This window comes from Mustela lutreola, chromosome 8 (genome assembly GCF_030435805.1).
Source record: "Mustela lutreola isolate mMusLut2 chromosome 8, mMusLut2.pri, whole genome shotgun sequence".
In the NCBI taxonomy this organism is placed as follows: Eukaryota; Metazoa; Chordata; class Mammalia; order Carnivora; family Mustelidae; genus Mustela; species Mustela lutreola.
The window spans coordinates 35,630,664-35,656,513 of NC_081297.1; the positions used below are offsets into that span (position 1 = coordinate 35,630,664).

At 34.3% G+C, this 25,850-nt stretch overlaps 1 pseudogene; it reads left to right on the forward strand.

Annotated features, from left to right (window-relative positions):
* The first annotated feature begins 16,266 nt into the window (after positions 1 to 16,266).
* Positions 16,267 to 17,127, forward strand: LOC131838319 (transforming protein RhoA-like; annotated as a pseudogene).
* Positions 17,128 to 25,850: the final 8,723 nt, after the last annotated feature.

Genomic DNA, 25,850 nt, shown 5'->3' on the forward strand with positions numbered 1-25,850 from the left:
GAAAGAAAAAGAGAAAGTGTGTGAATGCGGGAGGGATAGAGGGTGAAGGAGAGAAGCAGACTCCCTGCTGAGCACAGAGCCCCACGTGGTGCTTGATCTCAAGACCCATGAGATCACAACCTGACCCAAAACCAAAAGTAGGCCACTTAACTGACTGAGCTACCCAGGCATCCTGATACTGGAAAATATTTAAATATAACCACCAATTCTCTTCTAATACAAGAGTAGAAATTTCCCTACAAAAAAAGACTGTGCTTTAGTTGTCAAGAAAACAGTAATGATATTAGAGGACAGCTAAATAAGGTAAAAGCAATGAAAGGACTATTGGGACAACTATCTTGGTACATAGTGGTCCTCCCCATCATGTTCTTAATTTTAGTAGTTGATTTTTCATTATAAATGACCAGGAATGTATATTGCTTCCTGCTTTACTGTAATCATAATAAAAACATTCCTTCCAAATCTCAGCTAGCAGGTCTATATACCGATGAATGGATTGAAATTAGAAAATTTTAGAATTCAGATTTTAGATTTTAGAAAAGAGAAGAATATCTTCAGATGCAGAATTTTTCCTTTAAGCTTGCTATGTTTCTTGATAAAATGGCTCATATTGCTGACTTTCTTCACATTAGGGTTAGATTATAAGTGGTTCTGAAAAGACTGTTGATGACTATCTGCATTATCAATAATAAAATAAATTTATAATAAATGAAATATTGTTTAACAATTGACCCAAAGTGTCATTTTAAAAGTTAATCAATCTATGTTTTTATTCCAAAATAAAGGTGGTTTTAGTGTTTGATTTGAAAAAACGATGTAATTATTCTAAAGAAAATCCTTTAAATAGAGCTTAATGTTGTTGATACTTTGCAGTAATTTGTCGAGTTGCACAGAATTGTATAAAAGGAAATACTAGACATCCTCTTATATGTGATGAGTGACTTGGATTTCTCATAATTTACTGGACTTCAGGTTTTGATCCACAAAAATATCATTGTACCAAAACCATAAAACAGTTTCTTTATAATATTCAGAAATTATTTAGACTTGTAGTATAGCTATCTGTATAAATTTTTAATTCCTGATAAGTTTCAAATGGCATGTTGCTAGGTTACACTGGTTGTTTTTAGCAATTGGTAGGACTATGAGACAACATGGTGGCACAAAATTAGGATTCCAGCTCAACCTTTGTATAACTGGAGGGTTTTTTTTTTTTTTTTTTTTTTTTTGACTCTTAACTTCTAGTCTCAAAAGTTTCACAAAGTTACTTCTGCCTCCATTATAAATCATTACAAAATCATGAAGACAAGTATAGATTTAATAAGTTAACAAAACTATATCACTTCTTGATGAGAGGCACTGCAAACTGTGGTGGAGTATGTTCTCACTCTAACCACAATTCTTATTCTCTTCCACTTATAAAATATGTTCACTACCCATTATCGTATGACATAAGCTTGGGCTAATTCATGTATATACACTTATCTGATAGGTCAACTGAGGGGTTGTATTTTATCTTTATACTATTGATTTATTTTTAAATTCAGGGAAATAATATAACCAGATTTGCACTTAAATAGTAAACAACTATTGTAGCTTAGAGGTTGTGGAAAATATTTTAAAATTTAGTAGTGTTTAGGTGGTAAAATCAGAAGCTTTTCGTGATAATGTAGAGACATGCATTGAGGATTAGGAGTGGGGAGAAACCTGGTGTGGCACTCAGTATTCTGAGTTAGCAAATAGGATGATATTTTCTAAGGTGAGGGATAGTGTTTTCTAAGATGAAGAACATGTTACATTTGAGAAACTATGCAGCAGCCAACTGAAAGTTAGCTCTGCTAATTTTTTTCCAACCATCATTTTATGATATCACTGAGGGAGATTGCATAGACTGAGTAGAAAAAGGGTCCAGGATAGTACCCTAAAGACAGGCAATATGAAATAGGTGCAAATAAAAGGTCAAGGAGACCAAGAATAGTAGTTAATAAGCTGGGAGAAACATTTAAATACAGTAGTGTGAAAAAACAAAGCAAACATCAGACACTTCATGTGAAGAAAGAGTAAGAAGAGAACACTATCAAGTGCATCAGAGAAATCAAGAACTATAAGAAATAAAATATAAGTGTGACATCTTAGAATATCTGAAATACAAAGCACAATTTTGCCTATAAAATTTATAGTATAGCATAGTGTATTAAAATATATAGATAATAAGTTTACATTAGCATGCAATACTCTGTAAACATTATTGAAAAGTAGATTAGTTATTGTAGCTTAAATATCTTCTATGTACTTCACCCAATGAATTGAAAAATTGCAAAAGATGAATTATTTTTATCAAGGTATCTTGGATACTAACAGACTGAGAGATAGAAAAACACAAAGACAAGTGAAACTTCAGTTTAGTAAAGGAAATGAGGAAGACTAAATTGTACAGTTTCTGTTATCAATTCTCTGCTTGACTCAGGTGTCACACTCTCATACACACACACCAAAATGCACATCCAACAAGGTTAAGATCATTGATAGTATGTAGGTAAGAACATGGGTAGAAGCGGAACTGAAGTGACAGAAGTTCTTAACCAAGAAATCTCTATAATGTCAAGCAGTGGTAAGTAGCATTGGAAGTGTTAATTGCTCTGGTTAGGACAGACATTTTAACAATTTTTTTCTTTCCAATCAATGAACATGGAATGTTTTTCCATCTTTTTGTGTCTTCTTTAATTTCTTTCATAAGTGTTCTGTAGTTTCTAGAGTATAGAAATTTTATGGCTTTAGTTAGGTTTATTCTTGAGAATCTTATGGTTTTTGTTGCTATTATGAATGGAATTGATTCCTTAATTTCTCTTTCTACAGTTACATTGTTATCATAGAGAAAAGCAATTGATTTCTGTGCATTGATTTTGTATCCTGTCACATTGCTGAATTGCTATATGAGTTCTAGTAATTTGGGGGTGGAGTCTTTTGGGTTTTCCACATAAAGTATCATATCTGTGAAGAGGGAGACTTTGACTTCTTGGGAAATTTGCATGCATTTTATTTCTTTTTGTTGTCTGATTGCTGAAGCTGAGACTTCTAGTATTATGTTGAACAATAGTGGTGGGAGTGGGTATCCTTGTTGTCTTTCTGATCTTAAGGGAAAAGTTCTATTCTTTTTTTTTTTTAATCTTAATTTTTTATTTTTTATAAACATATATTTTTATCCCCAGGGGTACAGGTCTGTGAATCACCAGGTTTACACACTTCACAGCACTCACCAAATCACATACCCTCCTCAATGTCCATAATCCCACCCCCTTCTCCCAAACCCCCTCCCCCCGGCAACCCTCAGTTTGTTTTGTGAGATTAAGAGTCACTTATGGTTTGTCTCCCTCCCAATCCCATCTTGTTTCATTTATTCTTCTTCTACCCACTTAAGCCTCCATGTTGCATCACCACTTCCTCATATCAGGGAGATCATATGATAGTTGTCTTTCTCTGCTTGACTTATTTCGCTAAGCATGATATGCTCTAGCTCCATCCATGTTGTTGCAAATGGCAAGATTTCATTTCTTTTGATGGCTGCATAGTATTCCATTGTGTATGTATACCACATCTTCTTGATCCATTCATCTGTTGATGTACTACCCAGTGGCTAACTGAACATAAATAAATAAGTGATAAGTAGTTTTTCAAATTTACTTTCCTAATGGAGACATGTTGAATATGTTAGAAGATGTTAACTGTGCCATTTATTTACAAGTTACTAAACCATGAGAAGCCACATTGAGACCTGACTCAAATTCAAACTAGTTTGAGCTGACTTTATGATACCTACATGTAGGAATTTTTAATATGACCTTGCAAATCAAATCAAAGATAGAGATCAAGCACTGGAAACAACAACAACAGCAACAACACAATTCCACAGAAAATGTAGGAATTGAAAATTGATATTAAGAAAAGTTGGATAAATTGTATCTGCCCTAATACAAGAGGAAAAGCCTACAATTATGCCACAAGCTCTAGACTACATGTAGTTGAAGGAAATATAATTAGTCACTTATATTTCAGGCAGTTAAACAGTGATTCATATGCAGTTAGTTGGCACAGGAGTTATATTTCAATGTCATAAAGACATAAAAACAAAAAAAGCAAAACTTACTGATTCAAAGATTAGCCTATAAACACATGTGTCCATGAGCTGAATACACATATACAAGAAACACAGAGAAATAGAAATATATATATATATTTTAAAAACAAATCTTTGTATTTGTCAGAGGAGCTTAATCCTAAATCAAATGTGATCATTATAAATCTACAGTGAAATTTATTAGAGTTCTATAAGTTATAACCCAGAGAGAGTCAGCAATCTCTTCAGTGACACCTGCCACAGTATGGGCAGCATGAGGAGTTTCTTTGTCCTTTGAATGACTCTCTTAGGTTGAGAAGGTTCCAGTAGGTGGAATGGACCTCACATATATGGATAATTCTTCCTATCTTCCTCACTGCTTCACACACACACACACACACACACACACACACACACACACAGACATTTTGTTCTATTATTCCTCCCATAAGATGTCTAGATAAGACTATAAAATCTTCTTTCTTTTTTTTTTTTAAGATTTTATTTATTTTTGACAGACAGAGATCACAAGTAGGCAGAGAAGCAGGCAGAGAGAGAGAGGAGGAAGCAGGCTCCCTCCTGAGCAGACAGCCCGATGTGGGGCTTGATCCCAGGACCCTGGGATCATGACCTGAGCCGAAGGCAGAGGCTTTAACCCACTGAGCCACCCAGGCGCCCCATAAAATCTTCTTTCATTAGAGAAATAAAAAAAATACTTTTGTTCCCTGACTCCTTGTTCCTTGAATTCTTATATACTCTGTTGAGACTGTCATCCAGAGGCTTAGAACTCAAGAGAATCTAAATTATTCTATCTTCTAGAATATAATTCTTTCAGTTTTATGTGTAATGTCAATAAACACAAAGTGTTACTGTGCTCTGATGAACAGTGCATTCAATAGTTGCTGAAGGCAACTTAGCAAAGATAGTTACTCTGCTTGTCCTTATATTAATTCTTTATTTTTATATTTATTATATAGATCTATTTATTTATTTATTTAATAAAATTAATTTCACTCTGAATTAATTTTACCCTATTGGCCCTCTATGTTTGGAAAATTATGTTATTCTTTAGCAAATGTATCTTATCTATCTGTGATCACTTAAAATTTCTACTTGGTGAAATTCTCATTATTCTCGAACTACAGGAAGTTGAAAGGCTAGTTTTATAGCATCTCACTATTGAGCCCGGTATACCAGTCTATAGACTAAATGTTATTGGTTGAATTATATCTACTCCAAATTCATCTTATCTTCTCTATCTAATTCATCAAATATCTGAAGTAAACAGATTTAAAAAATACTAATAATGATGTTTCCTCAACCTGAGTATAACTGATACTTGAGAGAGTTTACCAGGGGTCTCAACTTCTTGAATTACCTTAAACTCACACTTTTACTATCAGTAATTGATGTCTTTGGCTAACACATTCTCTGACATCCTGGAGGAACCAACACCAGCTCATACTTCAGTTTCTCTTGAAACAGTAAACCAATCTTAATGCTTTGTTTGCCTGACCCACAATGAAGGTCAAGCTTGCATAACTAGGAAACAAAAAGTGAATTGTTGGTATTACCAAGGAATAGGAGTCATAAGAAGTGATCCTTCCTGAGATTTTAGGGAAATATTTTTTAAAATATTTTTATTTACTTATTTGACAGAGAGATAGAGAGTACAAGTAGGCAGAGTATCAGGCAGAGTGAAAGGGAGAAGCAGGCTCTCCATGGAACAGGGAGCCTGATGCGGGGTTGTATCCCAGGATGCTGGGATGACCTGAGCCAAAGGCAGACGCTTAACTGACTGAGCCACCCAGGTACCCCAGGGAAAATTTTTTAAAATCAATGAATAAATAATAAATTATCAAAGACAACCAGAAAACATTTGACCAAAGTAGTTTTTGTTCTTACGTATTGGAAACTAAATCATCCATAGAAAATGTATTCTGTTCTTCACTTCAATATGACTATTCACATTTCAATTCACCAAATTACTCATTTCAGTGTTATCTGAGGCAGTTGTTCAGGAGTCAGGATGGAAACCAGAGAAACACATGCTTTTTTTTATTTGCTTTTTATGTCAAATTGTCAAATTATTAATTCATGTGCCCTCTGGATACTTAATTATGTATATTTTATATCTGTGTATTATATTTAAATGAAGAGTTAGAAGAGGGAGAAGTGTGGGGAAGGAAGTAAAAGAGGAATAAGGACAGAAGGAAAAACTGAAGTAAAGGGGAAGAAATGAAAGAATTAAGAAAACTTAATTTAAAATACAAATTTTATTAGTTCATCAATATTGTAGAATGCCTTCAACCATTCAAACTAAAATGGTAAGTGCCACCTCCAAAAATATGATTAAATGTATTCAACATTAATTTTCTGAATATGTCTGTAATATTAAATCCTCAACAAATATTTTTCAGTAGCTTACTTCTCATTGGTGATACCAGTATATACCTCTCTGAAACATAACACCTGAAAAGTCCCAATTCCCCAAAATGACAGAATGTAACCATGAGAATTCTGGAGAAAGTGACAAGGGGTATCTTCTAGTCCATGTGGCTGAGTTTTAATGAGTCTAAGAGGAAAATCCAAATTTAGAAATATAAAATGCTTAATACTCCCAAAGCCATTAACTTGACACCTTCCTGAAAAAGAAATGAACTAATATAAATAAGTACTCAGCAGTTTGAGTTGAATCATGCTGTCAACCACCCTGCTCTCTGCATGCTGTGATATACTGTGCCTATTACTAGTTTGATACAGGGATCATCCCAAATCTCACCCTGCTCTTATATTAGAAATATCATACAAAGATGTTTCTGCACATTAGCCTATCTTCTAAGGATGGGAAAAATTATTTATGTTATTCATTCTTTCAAGGAAAAATATTTGTCTCTAATATGTATAAGTCTTTGTAAGAGTATTGTAGATAATGAAATGAGTAAGTGTTGCCCTTATCTCACCCTGTAAAAAAGACTAATATCTATTTAGCATTTACTATAAACTAAAGACTGTGGTAAGTGCTGGGGTCAGATAATTCCTGAATTTATAGAAATCAAATAATGTAAAGAGAGTCATTAATTAAATTTACATATAAGTGTAACAAATGTATAAATGAGAATTACACAGTGTTGCAAGATTTTATATCAAGAGTCATTAAACTATAGCCCGTGGTCCAAATCCACCCAACTGTTTACTTTTGTACAAACCATGTGGTAAGAAAGTCTTTTAAATAAAATTTTTAAATTTTAAAATATTTAAAATAAAATAAAAATAATTATATTTCATTTTATTATATTATATATTTTATATATTTATATATTATGTATTCATTTATATATTTATTAGTTATATATTTTATATTTTATTTATTTAATTTTATATTTTATATTTATCTTTAGTATATTTAAAAATATTTTAAATATTTAATATTTAACAATTTAAATATAAAATAATTAAAATAAAAAAGAATCATTTAAAATAATGATTTCATTTCAAGTGGTTATGTAGGTGTCTACATAATTATATTTCTGATTTTTTTCTGTTGGAGCACAGTGTCTAAAATATTATCTATTTGGTCTTATGCAGGAAAAACTTGAAGATTCCTATTCTGTATTATAGAAATTTGACCTAGTTGGTTAGTAAATAGAGACCAAGTAAATATAGACCAACTAAAAATTACAAATGTCTATGAATTAAAATTGTTACATAAACAATCAAAATTAATCTCAAAGTATATTACATAAAGATACATTGAATATGTGACTGAGTCAATGATAATATTGGGTTGTTTCTTCAGGTGATATGGGATTTGGATATTGGACTTTTCTATATGTATCTGTTGCAGGGAAATTTTTTATAGAGAAAAATTCCTATAGTGAGAAAATGTCTCTGGGACAAAGACACTTAATCCTACCCTATCCTCAAGAGTAGATTATAGAGTACAATTAAAATGTGAACTGGGGCAAAGTTAATAGAAGTTATAGAAGGAAAAATAAGTTTTATGTTTGCTTTCTTGTTAGAAAAATCAATGAAAATTTATAATATACTTGAAGGTTGCAATAGGAGATGAGAAGATTTTTGTATATTTTCAATCAGTCAAAATATGTAACAACAACAAGACTGGCTGAATGCAAGACAGGGGACTTTAGGTTGGCAAAGACTGATTTTCTGCCTTCTATATGTTACTGCTGATTTAAAATTATAAAATTTAAAATTTTTTCAGTGTGAACAGAATCAGATTATCAGGATTATAAATCAGTAAGTAAGGAAAATAATAAAAGCTACAATGATATAATTGAGGATATTCAGAGCAAGTCTAAGCTTTTTAAGCCAGCCCTGAACAAGTAAAGATTATTATCTTTGAGGTCCTGATCTGCTCACTGACATTAACTTCATTGTTTTTTTTTTAATCATTAGGTTTAAGCAGATCCTTTTCAATGCCTTCACTGCTCCAAAATTAAGACCTGACATGTCTATATGGGTAAGAAATGGCTTCTGACTCTATATTACTGAGGTCAGTGAGATAGTTGATACCAGAGTTTTAGCAATAAATATGTAATATCTGTAACTTGCAAAAAAAAAAAAAAGCAATACTTTCAGGATGATGAAAACAGAACAAGAATGACACCAATAGCAATGCAAATGAATAATTCTTTTATTTCAAATAGGATGTATTTCCAGAGGAAGTTAAGTAAAAAAACAAATTTTAAAGTAGTTAATATCACAAATAATAATTGTTAAATACAGTTTTACTTGTTTTATTTGTAATTGCTCACTTCACTTTTATTGTAAACCTTGCCAACTTTTCAGTACTGTATGCACAAAATTTATATTGTAGTATCTTTAATCTCAGGCCCTGAGCTGAGGTGGGGGCACAGCAAATATTTGTACACAAAAGGAAATCAAAGATAACTTTAATCTCAGAATCTTAACAATATAGTGAATAGATTGATAAATAAGTTGATTAAAAGGATGTTCAAAAGAACTGTAAAAAATTAACATATAATGAAACACATACTAGTGAAGGACAGACTTAAAAACTATTGTACAAGTAATAACTTCCAAAATAGTTGCAAATTCCAATGCTTCTAGAGACTAAAATGCAAGTAGTACATTTAGCTGTGCATCCTTACATAAGTGGTTCAATGAATCTGGAGGGCTTGGGGGCCAGGTCTCTGTGGACAGAGGCCTGAGAAGCCAATCTAGAGTTAGGTTAAGGGCCTAGAGGCATGGCAGGCCCATTATGTTTTGTTTTCTCTTGATATCATTGAGGATATTTTGTACAGAAATATAATATCTTCTTTATCATAATACAGAGCAGATATATATTTTTTGTCTCAGATCTCATTCCCAGTTAGGTCTTTTTAGCAAATACTTTGCTATCTAAAAATTTGATTCTGTGAATTTCTGAGTTGATTGTATTTCCTCTTCAGGCTGGTAGCTCACACTAATTCTAATTTAGCATGAATGATGTCTAATAGCTACAGTAAATTCCTGTTAAAATATAATTTAATGGAAGCCAAGAAAGTTATCTTCATCATCTGCCTCATTGGGTAAGTGCTAATAGACACATAAAAATCCCTCAATAAATATTAGCATATTTTAAAAAAAATGGATAGATGAATAGGTCCAGACAATATATAAGATTTTATGGCCCAACATTTTACTTTAGTTTTTATCTATACATTAACTTTTTTTATTCTGACATTTTTTTAAAAATATTTTATCCATTTCTTTGATAGAGAGAGATTATAAGTAGGCAGAGAGGCAGGCAGAGAGAGAGAGAGGAGGGGAAGCAGGCTCCCTGCTGAGCAGAGACCCCGAGGTGGGGCTCGATCCCAGGACCCTGGGATCATGACCTGAGCTGGAGACTGAGGCCCAACCCACTGAGCCACCCAGGTGCCCCTTTTTATCCTGACTTTTAAAATTATAATTTCCTGACTGGTTTTTTTTTTAAGATTTTTTAATTTATTTATTTGACACAGAGAGATTACAAGTAGGCAGAGAGGCAGGCAGAGAGAGAGAGGAGGAAGCAGGCTCCCCGCTGAGCAGAGAGCCTGATGCGGGACTCCATCCCAGGACCCTGAAATCATGACCTGAGCCAAAGGCAGTGGCTTAACCCACTGAGCCACCCAGGCACCCCTGACTATTTTTAAACTATTTGTCCACTCTTTATAATCCTTGACTGACAAAGGTGTAAAGATATTATTTGTTTGTTTGTCCATTTATTTGTTTATCAGAGAGAGATAGAGAGTACAAGCAGGAGGAATGGCAGGAAGAGGGAGAAGTGGTTCCCAACTGAGCAAGGAGACCAATGCAGGACTCAATCCAGGACCCTGGAATCAGGAATTGAGCCAAAGGCAGAGGCTTAACTGAGCCACACAGGTGTCCCCAAAAAGGGAACGAATAGATTATAAAGTCACATCTAAATACTTTAATACTTAGCATTTAGAATAGGAGAGAAAGAAAGAAAAAATGTTCTCCAGTACTTAGCATGGCTTGATTTTTCTTTCCTTCTGTGATGTGAATGTCAGTTGCTAGAATGGAAATGAATCAGCACATTCTAATAGTGAAAATCTTCAACAAGTTCAATTTAGGAACCAATAAGCTAAGCACCTAGTACTGTATCCATCTCTGGACTGGTGCATCTATTTTCTTTCTATTTCAGATAAATACTGCCCAATAAGATTGAGAAGGTGATCCAATAAATAACATTCAGATATTTGAGTACTTTAAAAAAACATTGTATATAGAACATAGATATCAACTGAGAAGCTGAGATAAATGAACAGGTCAGGACTTCAAAACTGATTGCCTCACCGGTGAAGACACAATTAACTCTAAACAGTTTGATTTAATAAGAATAATAAGGAAAGTAGTTTTTTTTTTAAACCTGTCTAAATACTTCCAGTTCACTTGTTATAAGATCTAAAACTAAGATTCATAGCATTTACTATTTCTGAAGCTTTCCATTCTTCATTGAAAACAATCTCAGTTTATTAGCTCCTTAGAATTTTAGATCATCCTTCCCAACATGATCTCCACAAAAGCGTTAAATATGGCATTGTTTGTTTGTAAATAAGTAAATAAAATGTCTCACAATTTATATGCCCACTCTCAGATCACTGATAAGAAGAGAAAGTACACATAAAACAGTGGATTTTACATTGACGTAATTATAAGAAAACCTTTAAAGTTGAGTACTTATTGATCAAACAGAAGAGTCTGAGATGAGGTTGCTTTAGTTTTTGTTTTGTTTTGTTTTTTCATTTGACTGAGTAATTTGCTTGTGAAGTGTTGGTAATTTATATACCAAGTTGACTGGATCATGGGATACCCAGAACTTTGGCTAAATATATTTTCTGGATATGTCTATGAGGATGTTTCTGAATAAGATTAACATTTTAATCTGCAGATTGTCTAAAGCAGATTGCCCTCTCTAGTGTGGGTAGACATCATCTAATCCACTGAAGGCCTGTCTAGGGCAAAAAAGTAGAGGAAGAGATAATTTGCTTTCTGTGCTTGACTGTTTGAACTGGAACACCAATTTTCTTCTGCCCTTAGATTAGAAATTACACCATTAGCTCTCCAGGTTCTCAGACTTAGACTGAAGTACACCATTGGCTTTCCTGTGTCTCCAGCCTATAGATGCTAAATAATGGGGCTTTTCATCTTCTAAAGGCATGTGAGCTAATACATTATAAAACTATCTCTCCCCCTCAGTGTGTGTGTATATCTGTGTGTGTAAAATTGGGTTTGTTTCTCTGGAGTTGTGAAGTTGGAAAAATACAGGGTTTTGTTGAGTATGTGCATAGAAATTTTCTAAAAAAGGTATTTGGATCGAGTTCTAGAGTTCTACATCAGACTCCTTGCTCAGCAGGGAGCCTGGTTCTTTCTCGGCCTGCCACTGTCCCTGCTAGTGCCTGCTTTCTCTCTCTGACGAATAAATAAACAAAATCTCAAAAAAAAAAAAAAAAAAAAAGAAACAAATGGAATGACACTCCATGTTCATGTATTATAAAATTAATTTTGTTAGAATGTTTATATTTCCCAAAGCTACCTATAGATTCATTGTAGTCCTTAACAAAATTCCAATGACATTTTTCACAGAAGTAGAAAAAAAGAAATCCAAAAATTTATATGGAACCACAAGGGTCCCTGAATGGCCAAAGCAATCCTGAGAAAGAACAACAAACCTGGAGGTATTACACTTTCTGATTCCAAACTTTATTACAAAGTTTCAGTAATCAAAACTGAATGGTATTCACATAAAAATAGACATGCAGATCAATCAAACAGAATTGAGAGCCTAGAAATAAACATGGGTATGGAAGGTCTACTAATATTTGACAAGTGAGCCAAGAACACTCAATAGGAAAAAATAGTATCATCCATAAAGAGTTTGGGAAAAGTGGATATTCACATGCGCAACAATAAAATTGAACGCTTCTTTCTATACCACTCACAAAAATTCATTTGCAATGGATTAAAGACTTAAATGTAAGACCCAAAACTTTAAAACTACTACTAGAAATACAGGAAAAATTTCCTTGACATTAATCTTGGCAATGTGTTGTGTTTTGTTGCTGTTGATTCAGAAAAAACAAAAAGCACACCAAGAAAGTATAAACAAAGAGTCAAACAAATATAGAGGAAGATATCAAGCTAAAATCTACACAGCAGAGCAGAGGGTCAACAGAATGAAATGGCAACCTAGAGAATGTGGAAAAATATTTGCAAACTCTCTGATTAGGGGTTAATATCCAAGGAACTCATTAAATAACCCAATTAAAAATAGGCAAATAACCTTAATAATCATTTTTACCAAAGCAGACATAGAAATGATGAACAGGTACATGAAAACATGTTCCATGTCAGTAATTGTCAGGGAAATGCAAATAAAATCATAATGAAATTTTGCCTCATACCAAATAGGATTTCTGTTGTCAAGACAAACAACAGATGTTGCTAAGGATATGATAAAAGGGGAATCTGTGTACAGAATTGGTGGAAGTGTAGATTGTTGCAGCCACTGTGAAAAACAGTCTGGGTATTTATTTTAAAAAAATGGACTGCCTTATGGACCAACAATCCTACTTTGGGTATATATTTGAATGATAAAAATCTATATCTTGAAGAAATATCTTCAGCCGCATGTTTTCTGCAGCATTATTCACAATAACCAAGATATTAAAACAACTTAGATGTCTGTTGACTAAGGAATAGATAAAGAATATGTTTTGGATATATACAATGAATTATTATTCAGACATAGAAAGTGTAGAAAATCCTTTTGCAAAACATGATTGGATATTGAGGATATTATATTAAGTAAAATAAGTCAAAAGTGAAACAGAAATAATTTATGTTTTCACTTTACATGAAATCTAAAGTAGCTGAACTCTTTAAAATGAGAGTAGAATGATGGTTAGCAGAGGTTGGAAGGTGGAACAAATAGGAGATGTTGAGTACAAACTTCCAGTTATATGACTAATAAGTTTTGGGGAACTAATGCACAGCATGGTGATTAAAATTCACAAACAATTGTTGTTAAGAGAGTAGATCTTAAATGTTATTATCAGGGAAAAAAGTATGATTATGTGAGGCATTGGAGGTGTTAACGGACTTTATTATGATAATTATATAATGATATATATATGTATCAAAGCATTATGTTGTATACTTAAACTTACATATGTTATATGTCAATAATATCTCAAGAAAGCTGGAAAAAAGAGCCTTTTTTAAACTGTAAACATTATGTACTTGGTCTTAACTTTTCCTTTATATAAATTTTGAACATAGCAAAATATTTTTAAGAGGTAAAGTGCTCATAAAGCAAAAGAAAATAGGCTATATTTTAGAAGAAAAATAATCAATACAAGTAGATCAACTTATGACTCATATGTTGGGATTATGACAGGAACTTTAAAATAGCTATAAGTATGTTAAAGAATAAAGCAGAAAAGGTTAAGAGATAACAGATGAGAAATTTTAGGAAAGAAATAGATGAAGGATATAATTCTTGAAAGGAATGCAACATAAATATATACAAATGAAATAAAATATCTAAATAGAAGAAAGACTGTATCCACCTTGAAAGATATATATGAGGTATTGATATTTCTGACGATTCATTTTTGTGTAAAAATCTATCAGCCTTGTACTGAGTGAGAATTACTGACCCAGAAGTATGAAATCATAGACAGAGTTAAATGTCGACATTTTGGCCAAAGTCAGTTATCAGGAGCCACATTTTCCATTAAAATGGAGTGGGATTCATGATTTTATAGAAAAGTATAATTCTGGGATTACTGTTATTCATCTATCTGTATTTTCTTAGTCTCTATCAACTTCATATGAGCAAATTACCATAACTGATGAATAGGATAAATGCAGAAGATCAACATGAAATGGAAAAGAAAAATGGTTATAGGTAAAAAATAAAAAAATCTGAAATGTATTATCTTACCAGGATAAGGATTTATTGTTTTCCTTAATCTAGAACTGAAAGACATGATAATAATATGAAAAGCCTAGCTCTGCTTCTTGGAATTTGAGGATGAATACTTGACTTAATATCTATACACTTCAATTCTCCCATGAAAAATAAACTTAGATAATTAGGTTATAATAAACCAAAGCACTTTTTAGCTCTAAATTCTTTGACTACAGGAATTTAAATAATTAACAATGGAGATCCTGGCAACAGACATCAAAACATTATAGAGTAAGAATCACATCTCAAAACTCTTTGGATATCCACTTGAAAAATCAATGGAGATGATTAAAACTGTCATGATATTAAAATGATTTACAAAATGGAAATGTCTTCCCATCGTAAACAATCCATTGATTTATTTTTTCTGTGGAGTAAATGAAATAAAAGGAAATAGAATGTTAAGTTATAGGTAGAAGAATTAAGTGTTTACACTCATAATAAATTTTGAATTCATTACTAAGTGTGTTTGTTCTTGGAAAATCTACCTAAATTAGGTGAGCCTCAGCTTACCCAAGTATAGTATAGGAATAATAAGTCAACTCTTATTGGTGTCTTAGCTGTTAATCATCTGCCTTTGGATCAGGTCATGGTTCCAGGGTTCGGGAATTGAGTCCCACATCAGGACTGCTCAGCAGATCACTTAAAACAAATAAACAAAAAAAGAAAAAGAATAAAAGTAAGAAAATGAGGAAAGAATTAAGGAAGGAAAAATAGAAGGAAAGGGGACTGTCAAAAAAAAAAAAAAAAGAAAGAAACATGGCAGGACAAATGTAGGAATAATACTAATTATGACCTTAAGATAAAAAATGTTCCAATATGCTGATACAACTTGCTAGTATTCTTACTTCTTCAATGAAATCTCAGTGTCCACATGGCAAACTCATCTTATTGCTAGTTATATGAATTGGTTATTTCAAAGAAGTTTTGCAATAACATCCACCACCAGCATAAGAATATACACACTGATATTTAAAATGAATTCCATTAAATTTATTTTTATTTAACTGAATTGAATAAAGAATAATGAGAACTGCTTTAATTTTTCAAAAAGTACACACATATTTAAATAAGAGACTTATTTTTATCATGTTCATACTTAAGTAAGACAAAATAAATTTCACATTCTACATTAAAAGAAAAGATAAAAGAAATTCTGGGGAATTTCTGGGGAAAACCACAAAGTTGGAGGATCCTAAACTTACCTCATCAACTAGATAACACTCTCAGCAGAATAAACACCTAAGAAAAGAACTCAGACTGGCTGAAAAAACCCACAACTTAATGTAACTTTAAGAGGTGACACTTAAGAGTAGGAAGGGCAATGACTTCTTGGAAAGCAAAGCCCCATGGCTCTAACCACTGGAGAAGGGGGTCATGGATATGAAGAAGAGCCAGAAACATTGAAGTATATCAGGAAGCCTATAAAGGGAAGAGAAATGCCCATAGCATTTGTTTTTGAAAATCAGAGGGGCTGAATTTCATGAGTGCATATAACTAGTAGGACTTAAAATTGGAACATTAAAATCAGTGGGTCCCCCCCTCGCTCGCTCGCGCTCCCTGCTCCCCGCTTGCCGCCCATCACCCACCGCCCGCAGTCCTCCATGGGTTCTCTCATTAGTGTGCTGCAGTCTCCTTAGCCACCCCGAGCTTGCGACTCGCGGACAGGCATCCTCAGCCCAGAGAGACGGGACTGCGAGTCGTCGCCTAAGTGCCTTTCATCTGAGAAATTCAAGGCACTTGTAGAACTTCTGCCGCACAGACCGTGGGTCTTGCAGCACATTTGTAAGCATGGCTGTCATCCAGAAGAAACTGGTGATTATTGGTGATGGAGCCTGTGGCAAGACTTGTTTGCTCATCGTCTTTAGCAAGGACCAGTTCCCAGAGGTGTATGTACCCACAGTGTTTTAGAACTATGTGGCAGATATGGAAGTTGATGGAAAGCCGGTAGAGTTGGCTTTGTGGGATACAGCTGGGCAGGAAGATTATGACCGCTTGAGGCCTCTCTCCTATCCGGACACTGATGTTATACTGATGTGTTTCTCCATTGACAGCCCTGATAGTTTAGAAAATATCCCAGAAAAAAATGGACCCCGGAAGTCAAGCACTTCTGTCCCAACGTGCCCATCATCCTGGTTGGGAACAAGAAGGATCTTCGGAATGATGAGCACACAAAGCGGGAGCTAGCCAAGATGAAGCAGGAGCCGGTGAAACCTGAAGAAGGCAGAGATATGGCAAACAGGATCGGCGCTTTTGGATACATGAAGTGTTCAGCAAACACCAAAGATGGAGTGAGGGAGGTTTTTGAAATAGCCACGAGAGCTGCTCTGCAAGCCAGAAATGGGAAGAAAAAATCTGGGTGCCTTGTCTTGTGAAACCCTGCTGCAAGCACAGCCCTCATGCGGTTAATTTTGAAGTGCTGTTTATTAATCTTAGTGTATGATTACTGGCCTTTTTCATTTATCTATAATTTACCTAAGATTACAAATCAGAAGTCATCTTGCTACCAGTATTTAGAAGCCAACCGTGATTATTAATGATGTATAACCCACCTGACCACCGGGGTCCTTCTGACACCGCTCTAACAGCCCTCCTCTGCACTCCCACCTGACACACCAGGCGTAATTCAAGGAATTTCTTAACTTCTTGCTTCTTTCTAGAAAAAGAAACAGTTGGTAACTTTTGTTAATTAGGCTGTAACTACTTTATAACTAACATGTCCTGGCTGTCATCTGTCAGCTGCAAGATACTATAGTGAGTCCCTACTTCAGAGCTTTACTCCTTAACAGATTTTATTGGCATAACTCTGTGATGGGCATCCAGTTTTTTGAAAATGCTCATCCAGAAAGGCCCAAGTCTATGCAGCCGTGGCAGTTACAGTTCTGTGGTTTCATGTTAGTTACTTTATAGTTACTGTGTAATTAGTGCCACTTAATGTATGTTACCAAAAAATAAATATATCTACCCCAGACTAGATGTAGTATTTTTTGTATAATTGGATTTCCTAATACTAATATTTGTCATCCCTGCAGAAAGTGTATTGGTTTTTTTTTTTTTTTAAGAAAGTGTATTTGAGGGGCGCCTGGGTGGCTCAGTGGGTTAAGCCGCTGCCTTCGGCTCAGGTCATGATCTCAGGGTCCTGGGATCGAGCCCCACGTCGGGCTCTCTGCTCAGCGGGGAGCCTGCTTCCCTCTCTCTCTCTTTCTCTGCCTGCCTCTCTGCCTACTTGTGATCTCTGTCAGATAAATAAATAAAATCTTTAAAAAAAAAAAAAAAAAAAAAGAAAGTGTATTTGAAAATAAAGTCAGATTGAAAATTCATTTTTAAAATTCCCATTTTGTCAGTTTCTCTGATAAAAGATGGCCCATATCACCTGTTCTCGGTCCCACATATCCAGTACCCCCTCCCCAGAGCTGGGCTAAATAAATAGGAATTTGGTTTCATGCCTGAGGCACTTAGACACTTCAGCAAGTGGCATGACTTGTCTCACCTGGACTGCAGGGTCTGGCTCTAGTTCACAGTGCTCCTTTTCCTCACTGTATCCAGGTTCCCTCCCAAAGGAGCTGTCCGTTCTGTTGAGTGGCACTCACTCTCCTCTCCAGCTGACTAAACTTTTTTTCTGTACCAGTTAATTTTTCCAACTACTAATAGAATAAAGGCAGTTTTCTAAAAAAAAAAAAAAAAAAAAAAAAAAAAAAACAGTGGGTCCCACTCCAAGAGAGCCCAGAAGGAAATTTTCTCTGAGCCTCTGCCCTTAAAGAGATAGCACAGCAAAGAGACTGCAGAGATAATTGGTAGCAACAGTTTGAAAGACAGCTGGGGCTTATGGGAGGGTGAGTTAAAATCTCAGAATTACCTGAGGGACTTCTCTGGGAACAAAGATGTTAGGACCTATTCCCCTCTCCTGTCCCTCATCATAAAAACAGCCATTTTCAGGAGCCACTGTGCCACCTGCAATCACTACCTAACTTGCTTTCACAGCACTCAGCCTATCCAGCTAGACCTGACTCAGTTCTGGTGTTGCAGATCTCTTCCTTCAGAAAACTGGGCAGACCTTGACAACATTGTCTCCTGATCTCCCATGGAGGATGCATGCACCTTATGCATGCAGATAAAACTGCACCCCAAGCCCACTTTCACTGTGAAGAATGGCCAAAGTTGACCTCAGTCTCAGTAGCAGGCACATGTCCCCCGTAGAAGAGGACCAGCACCATCAAGTTAAAAGTACATGACCCATGCACTACTTTCAAGAGCAAGAGACATGGTAGACTTTCCTTAACACACAGAAACAGAGAGCTAGGCAAATTGAGAAGACAGAATAATATGTCAAAAATGAAAAAAAAGGGCAAACCACAGCAAGAGACCTAAGGAAAATGACATTAAGTAACATGCCTCATAGAGAATTTAAAATAATGATCATAAAGATACTGACTGGACTTGAGAATAGAGTAGTGGAAACCAGTGACACCGGTAACGCAGAGATAAAAAAGAACCAATTAGAGATGAAGAACACAATAAGGGAAGTTATGATCACCCTTGATGGAATAAATAACAGACTAGAAGAAGCAGAGGAACAAATTAGTGACAGAGTAATGGAATATAATCTAGATGAACTAATAAGAGGAAGAAGAATTATACAAAATGATAATAGACTTTGGTAACTCAATGATCCATCAAGAATAATAATATTCACATTGTAAGGATCCCAGAAAGAGAAGAAAAAGAAAAAGGGGGCAGAAAATTTATTGAAGAAATAATAACTGAACATTTCCATAGTCTGGAGAAGGAAAGAGATATCCAAATCCAAGAGGCACAGAAATCCCCCAAGAAAATCAACCTAAGGAGGTCCACACCAACGCACATAGTAGTCAAAGTGGCAAAAAAATGATAAGGAAAAAAAAAATTAGAATCAGCATGCAGGAATAAGACAGTTACATATGAGGAAAACCCCAAAAGGGTTTCAGAGGATTTTTCAGCAGCAACTTTGCAAGCCAGAAGAGAGTGGATTAAAAATTCAAAGTGCTGAAAGAAAAAAATCTACAGCCAAAACTACTCTGTCTAGTAAGGCTGTCTTTCACAATAGAAGGAAAGATTTTTTCAGAAAAAGAAAAACTAAAGGAGTTCATGATCACTAAACAAGTTGTACAAGAATAATTTAAGGGGATTCTTTGAGAAGAAAGGAAAGACCATAAGTAAGATTAAAAAGAGGGAAATACAAAGGCACTTAAAAAAAAAAATATGTCTGGGATGCCTGGGTGTCTCAGTTGGTTAAACATCTAGTTTTGGCTCAAGTCATGATCTCATGATCCTGGAATCAAGTCACACATTGGGTTTCTTGCTCAGTAGGGAGTCTGCTTCTCCCTCTGCCTGCACTCCCCTTACTTGTGTTTGCTTTACCTCTCTCTTTCTTTCTGACAAAGAAATAAAATCTTAAAAAATAAAAAAATTAAATATTTTGGTGAGAATCAGACAAGGGATTCCAAAATAAAGAATGTAAAATATGACACCATATATTAAAAAGGTGTGATGGGCAGAAGAGAAGTAAGAATGGGTTTGAGGGGCACCTGAGTGGCTCAATGGGTTAAAGCCTCTGACTTCAGCTCAGGCCATGATCACAGGGTCCTGGGATCGAACCCCTCATCAGGCTCTCTGCTCATTGGGGAGTCTTCTTCCTCCTCTCTGCCTCTCTGGCTGCCTCTCTGCCTACTTGTGATCATTGTCTGTCAAATAAATAAATAAAGTCTTTAAAAAATTTATAAGGTAAGAATATTATCATAAGGAACACTGCAAAAAGTTGTGAAAATACTTCAAGTAATAGCAATACTACTATGATTGCAAAACCTTTCTAAATGGCTAATTTAAAAATTAAAAAAAATCATTTAAATGTGTGAGTTTTACATTTGTTGAGAACTATGTTCCATTATTGTAAGTCACCCTTCATTTTCAGTGTGGGAGATCTCTGATGCAAATGCAAAACCTATAGCTTTTTAAAGGGTGATGTTCATGCCACTAATAAACATAAAACAATATGAATGGGCCATAGATTTTCTTAGAAACCACTTAGACTTCACTTAATCTCAATACCTTGTCTACCTGCAAGTATGACATACCTTCTCTTACTCTTCCTATTTGCCTGGAGTGAGTCACCTGACATCTTTTGTTTCTATGGAGTAACACATATTTTTAAGGAACTGGTCTCCTCACCAACTAAAATCTAAAGTTTTTCTCTTCTTGTATCTTCACATACCAACATATGGTCATGAGTTCGAGTTCACATGGCTTTGATTGTATTATAGAAGGTATTGGATGGGGGTAAGTTGGAAGAAGTAATCTGCATGTAATTCATTCAGTAATGAAAACTATAGGGAGCCTAACAGACATGAAGGACAAGAAAAAAGCATTCCCTGTATTACAGGGTTTGTCTCCACTAATTCACCATTACTTTACTTCATTGATGATAAAGAAATAAAATATTAAAAAGTGAGGTGGTTTTTTTGTTTGTTTGTTTGTTTGTTTTTACTTCCCCACTGTTAACCCCAATTCTAAAAAAAAAAAAAAAAAAAAAAAAAAAAGTGTTTTTTTTGGTGGGACACAAACTAGGAAAATTGAGAGTTCCCAACCATTCTCATTAAATATTGCTGCTCCTTTTCTGGCCGTTTCATCGTCATACTTCCCACAATCACTTTTCCATAGAACACAAAGAAAATCAGTGTTTTATTAAATGTCAGTGTCTTTTCTTCCCCAAAAATATAACAGTGGAGTCCATGCAAATGATTTATTTTAGTCTCTAATACATGTAATCATTTTCTATACACAGGAGAAGAAAACCTTTCACTCAACACTCTTTTGAGTGAGTTGTGAGGGAAGAGATGAGAAGGAATATTTGAAAGAAAGGGTTCATATTCCAATCTATTCTATTTTTTTATTATTATATGTTCCATTTCATGGTTAAATTGTAATTAGTTTAGATCATTATAAATCAAGTTATATTCTAAAGATAGAAATTATATTGACCTTTCCATTCATCATAATAGACATGTATGTTTATTTTATTTCTTTTAAAAGCAGATTTATTTGTCATATTTGCTTTTTAGGAAAAAAATTGAACTTTTTATTAATTTATAGTCATGAAAGATCAATGTGGAGTTTTCAATTTCCTTACTACTGAAGTAATTTCTAAATCTCTGATACTGGTGATTCATAATCATTTACTTAATACAAATTGGGAAATATTTTCTCATATATTATAATATTTTGATATTTTAAAATAAAAATGAGTTTATCCCTTTAAAATATTTTACACTTTGTAAAATTCTTAATTTATTTATTTTATTTTAATTTCCAGTTCAGGTTTGAGGAATCATCCAATAAGTAACATATTAACTATTTACCTCTGACTAGCTGGCTTCAAATACTACAGTACTCATCACAGAAAGTGAATGTAATGACATTTTCTAGATATTATTTTATCACATCACATACTTCATAATCTAACACAATTTCTGCTTTCTGCACCCCAGCTTGTTGGAATAAATGTCACCAAGTGTCAGGATAAAAGTTCATTTTAAAATGTTACTGATTGCAACATACAGTGAATTACAGTTAGAGGAAGTGGAGGAACAATGCTTTGTGAAGAGTACTTGGAAGTAAAACTGGGTGAAACCCTATGATTTTGCACAGGTGTTCTGCTAGCTCGTAAGAAAGAGAAAGGACCAGACCTGAAATATGTATCTTGATCCTACAAGAAACTATTCACTAGAAACTGTATACTGAAACATTATTAAATATCTAATCTGTGCTGGGCAATGTTCTTGGCACTGGCAATTAAGAAATGAAAACACATAATCTCTAAGAAACACGAAGAGAGTAAGAAACAAAATCCAAGAGAGAAGAAATTAACAAAGACAAGGGAGTGGTCATCTCTATGAGTAATGTGGAAACATCGAGTAGGATAAGAATCAAGAATTGAATGTGGGATTTGAAAATAGGAAGCAGTTTTAGTACAGTAGTCAGAAGGGAACTTAGAAAAATATATGGGAAACCCCTAAAAATAAAAACACAAAACATACCAATAGAAAAATTAACAACAGTATAAATAGGCAAGTTTACAGATGAAACCCAAAATACCCATTTTAAAATGAAACTAGATTCAACCTCAGCAACTAAGGGCATGCAGATGAAAATAATGAAATACCACATGTATGTAGTAGTTGAGGGGGTTTGTGTCTGACAACTGATGCTGGGAAGACATGGAGAGCTCAAAATTCTCCTAACTGTACTAGCAGAAGCATAAATTGTTATAATCTGAAAACGAATTTAACACTGCCTGGAAATGTTCAAAATGTGTCTTATCCCAATGACCTAGCAATTTCTCTGCTAGTTATAATCCCTACAGAAATTATTGCATGAATACACCTGTACACATGCATAAAGATATTCACCGAAACATTGTAATGACACACATAGGGCAACAGTCTCTGGGATATAAACACACTGTCACTGCCAAATCCTGCTCCCAAACTCAATAAGGCAGACACCAGCAATTTGACAAATTTTTATGTTTTAGATTGATTTATTTACAATGGAAATTTTTGCCTTATATGGGAGTGTGGCTATGTCTTTTTGGTTTTCAACTTCTATATTTTATTCATTGTTGCTTTTTTTTGGCTAATCAAATTTATTTATCTATTTAGTTTTATTTTATTTTATTTTATTATTTTACTTCATTTTATTTTATTTTTTCAGTGTTCGAAGATTCATTATTTATGCCCCACACCCAGTTCTCCAATACACGCCCTCCTTAATACCCACCACCAGACTCGCCAAGCCCCCAAACTCCCTTCCAAAACCCTGTTTGTTTCTCAGGGTTCCACAGTCTCTCATGCTTCATCTCCCCCTCTGATTTACCCCAATTCACTTTTACTTTCCTTCTCTCATGGCCTCCATGTTATTCCTTAGGCTCCACAAGTAAGTGAAACCATATGATCATTGGCTTTCTCTGCTAGACTTATTTCACTCAGCATTATCTCCTTCAGTCCCATCCATATTGATACAAAAGGTGGGTATTCATCCTTTATGATGGAGATGTAATATTCCATTGTGTGTGTGTATGTGTATGGTATATGATATATATATATATGGTATGGTATATATGGTGTGTGTATATATATATATATATATATATATATATATATATATACACACACGCTTGGGTGGCTATGTATTTCACCCTTAGGACTGTCTTTGCCATACCGCAGAGGTTTTGGAGCAATGTGTCTTCATTCTCATTGGTTTCCATGAATTGTTTAAGTTCTTCTTTGATTTCCTGGCTGATCCAAACATTCTTGAGCAGGATGGTCTTCAGCTTCCAAGTATTTGAATTCCTTCCAAACCTTTTCTTGCGGTTGAGTTCCAGTTTCAGAGCAAATTCTCAAAGTCTGAGAATATGCAAGGAATAATCTCAATCTTCTGGTATCAATTGAGGGTTGATTTGTTACCCAGTATGTGGTCTATTCTGTATACTCAGTATATATATATGGTATATAAGAAGATATGGTATATATATAGATAGATAGATAGATATAGATATCTATCTAGATATCTATATCTATATCTATATCTGTATATATATGTATGTATGTATATATATATATATATATATATATATATATATATATATATATATATACATATATCTTCTTTATCCATTCATCTCTTGAAGGGCATCTTGGCTTTTTCCACAGTTTGGCTATTGTCGACATTGCTGCTGTGAACATTGGGGTACATAGGGTCCTTCTTTTCACTGCATCTGAATCTTTGAAATAAATATTTATTAGTTCAATTCGATTAGTTCAAAAGCCGTCATAGGATGGCTTTATTTTTAATTTTTTGAGGAATCTCCACACTATTTTCCAAAGTTATTGCACTAACTTGCATTCCTACCACCAGTTTAAGAGGGTTCCCCTTTATCCACATCCTCTCCAGTACATGTTGTTTACCGTCCTGTTAATTTTGGCCATTCTAACTTGTGTAACATGCTATCTTATTTAATGTGGTTTTGATTTCAATCTCACTGATGGCTAATGATAACGAACATTTTTTCATGTATCTCGTAGACATTTGAATGTGTTCTTTGGAGAAGTGTCTGTTCATGTATTCTGACCATTTGTTGACTTGATTGTTTTTTGGGTGTTGAGTTTGAGAAGTTCTTTATAGAACTTGGATATAAGCCCTTTGTCTGTAGTGTCGTTTGTAAATATCCTCACAGATTCCATGGCTTTCCTCTTTATTTTGTTGATTGTTTTCTTTGCTGTGCAGAAGTTTTTGATCTTGATGAAGTCCCAGAAGTTCATTTCTGCTTTTGTAACCCTTGCCTTTAGAGACATGTTTTGAAAGAGGTTGCTGTGGCCAATGTCAACAAGGTTACTATGTTCTCCTCTATGATTTTGATAGATTCCTGCCTTACCTTGAGGTATTTTATCTACTTCAAGTTTATCTTTGTGTATGGTGTAAGAGAATGGTCTAGTTTCATTCTTTTACACATAGCTGTCCAATTTTCCCAGCACAGTTTATTGAAGAGACTGTCTCTTTTCCACTGGATATTTTTTCATGCTTTGTTGAAGACTATTTGACCATATCTGGACTATCTGCTCTGTTCCATTAGTCTATGCATCTATTTCTGTGCCAATACCATGCTGTCTTGGTGATCACAGCTTTGTAATGCAACTTGATATCAGGCAATGTGATTCCCCCAGCTTTGTTTTCTTTTTTCAACATTTCCTTGGTGATTCAGGGTGTTTTCTGGTTCCAGAAAAATTTTAGGGTGATTTGTTCCAGCACTTTGAAAAATGCTGTTCATATTTTGATCATGTGGCATTGAAAGTATAGATTGTTCTGGGCAGCACACACATTTTTTTTTTTAATTTTTAATTTTTTAATTTTTTATAAACATATAATATATTTTTATCCCGAGGGGTACAGGTTTGTGAATTGCCAGGTTTACACACTTCACAGCACTCACCAAAGCACATACCACCCCCAATTTTTAAAATTTAAAAAAAAATTTTTTTAATTTATTTTCAGCATAACAGTATTCATTGTTTTTGCACCACAACCAGTACTCCATGCAATCCATGCCCTCTATAATACCCACCACCTGGTTCCCCCAACCTACCACTCCCCACCCCTTCAAAACCCTCAGATTGTTTTTCAGAATCCATAGTATCTCATGGTTCA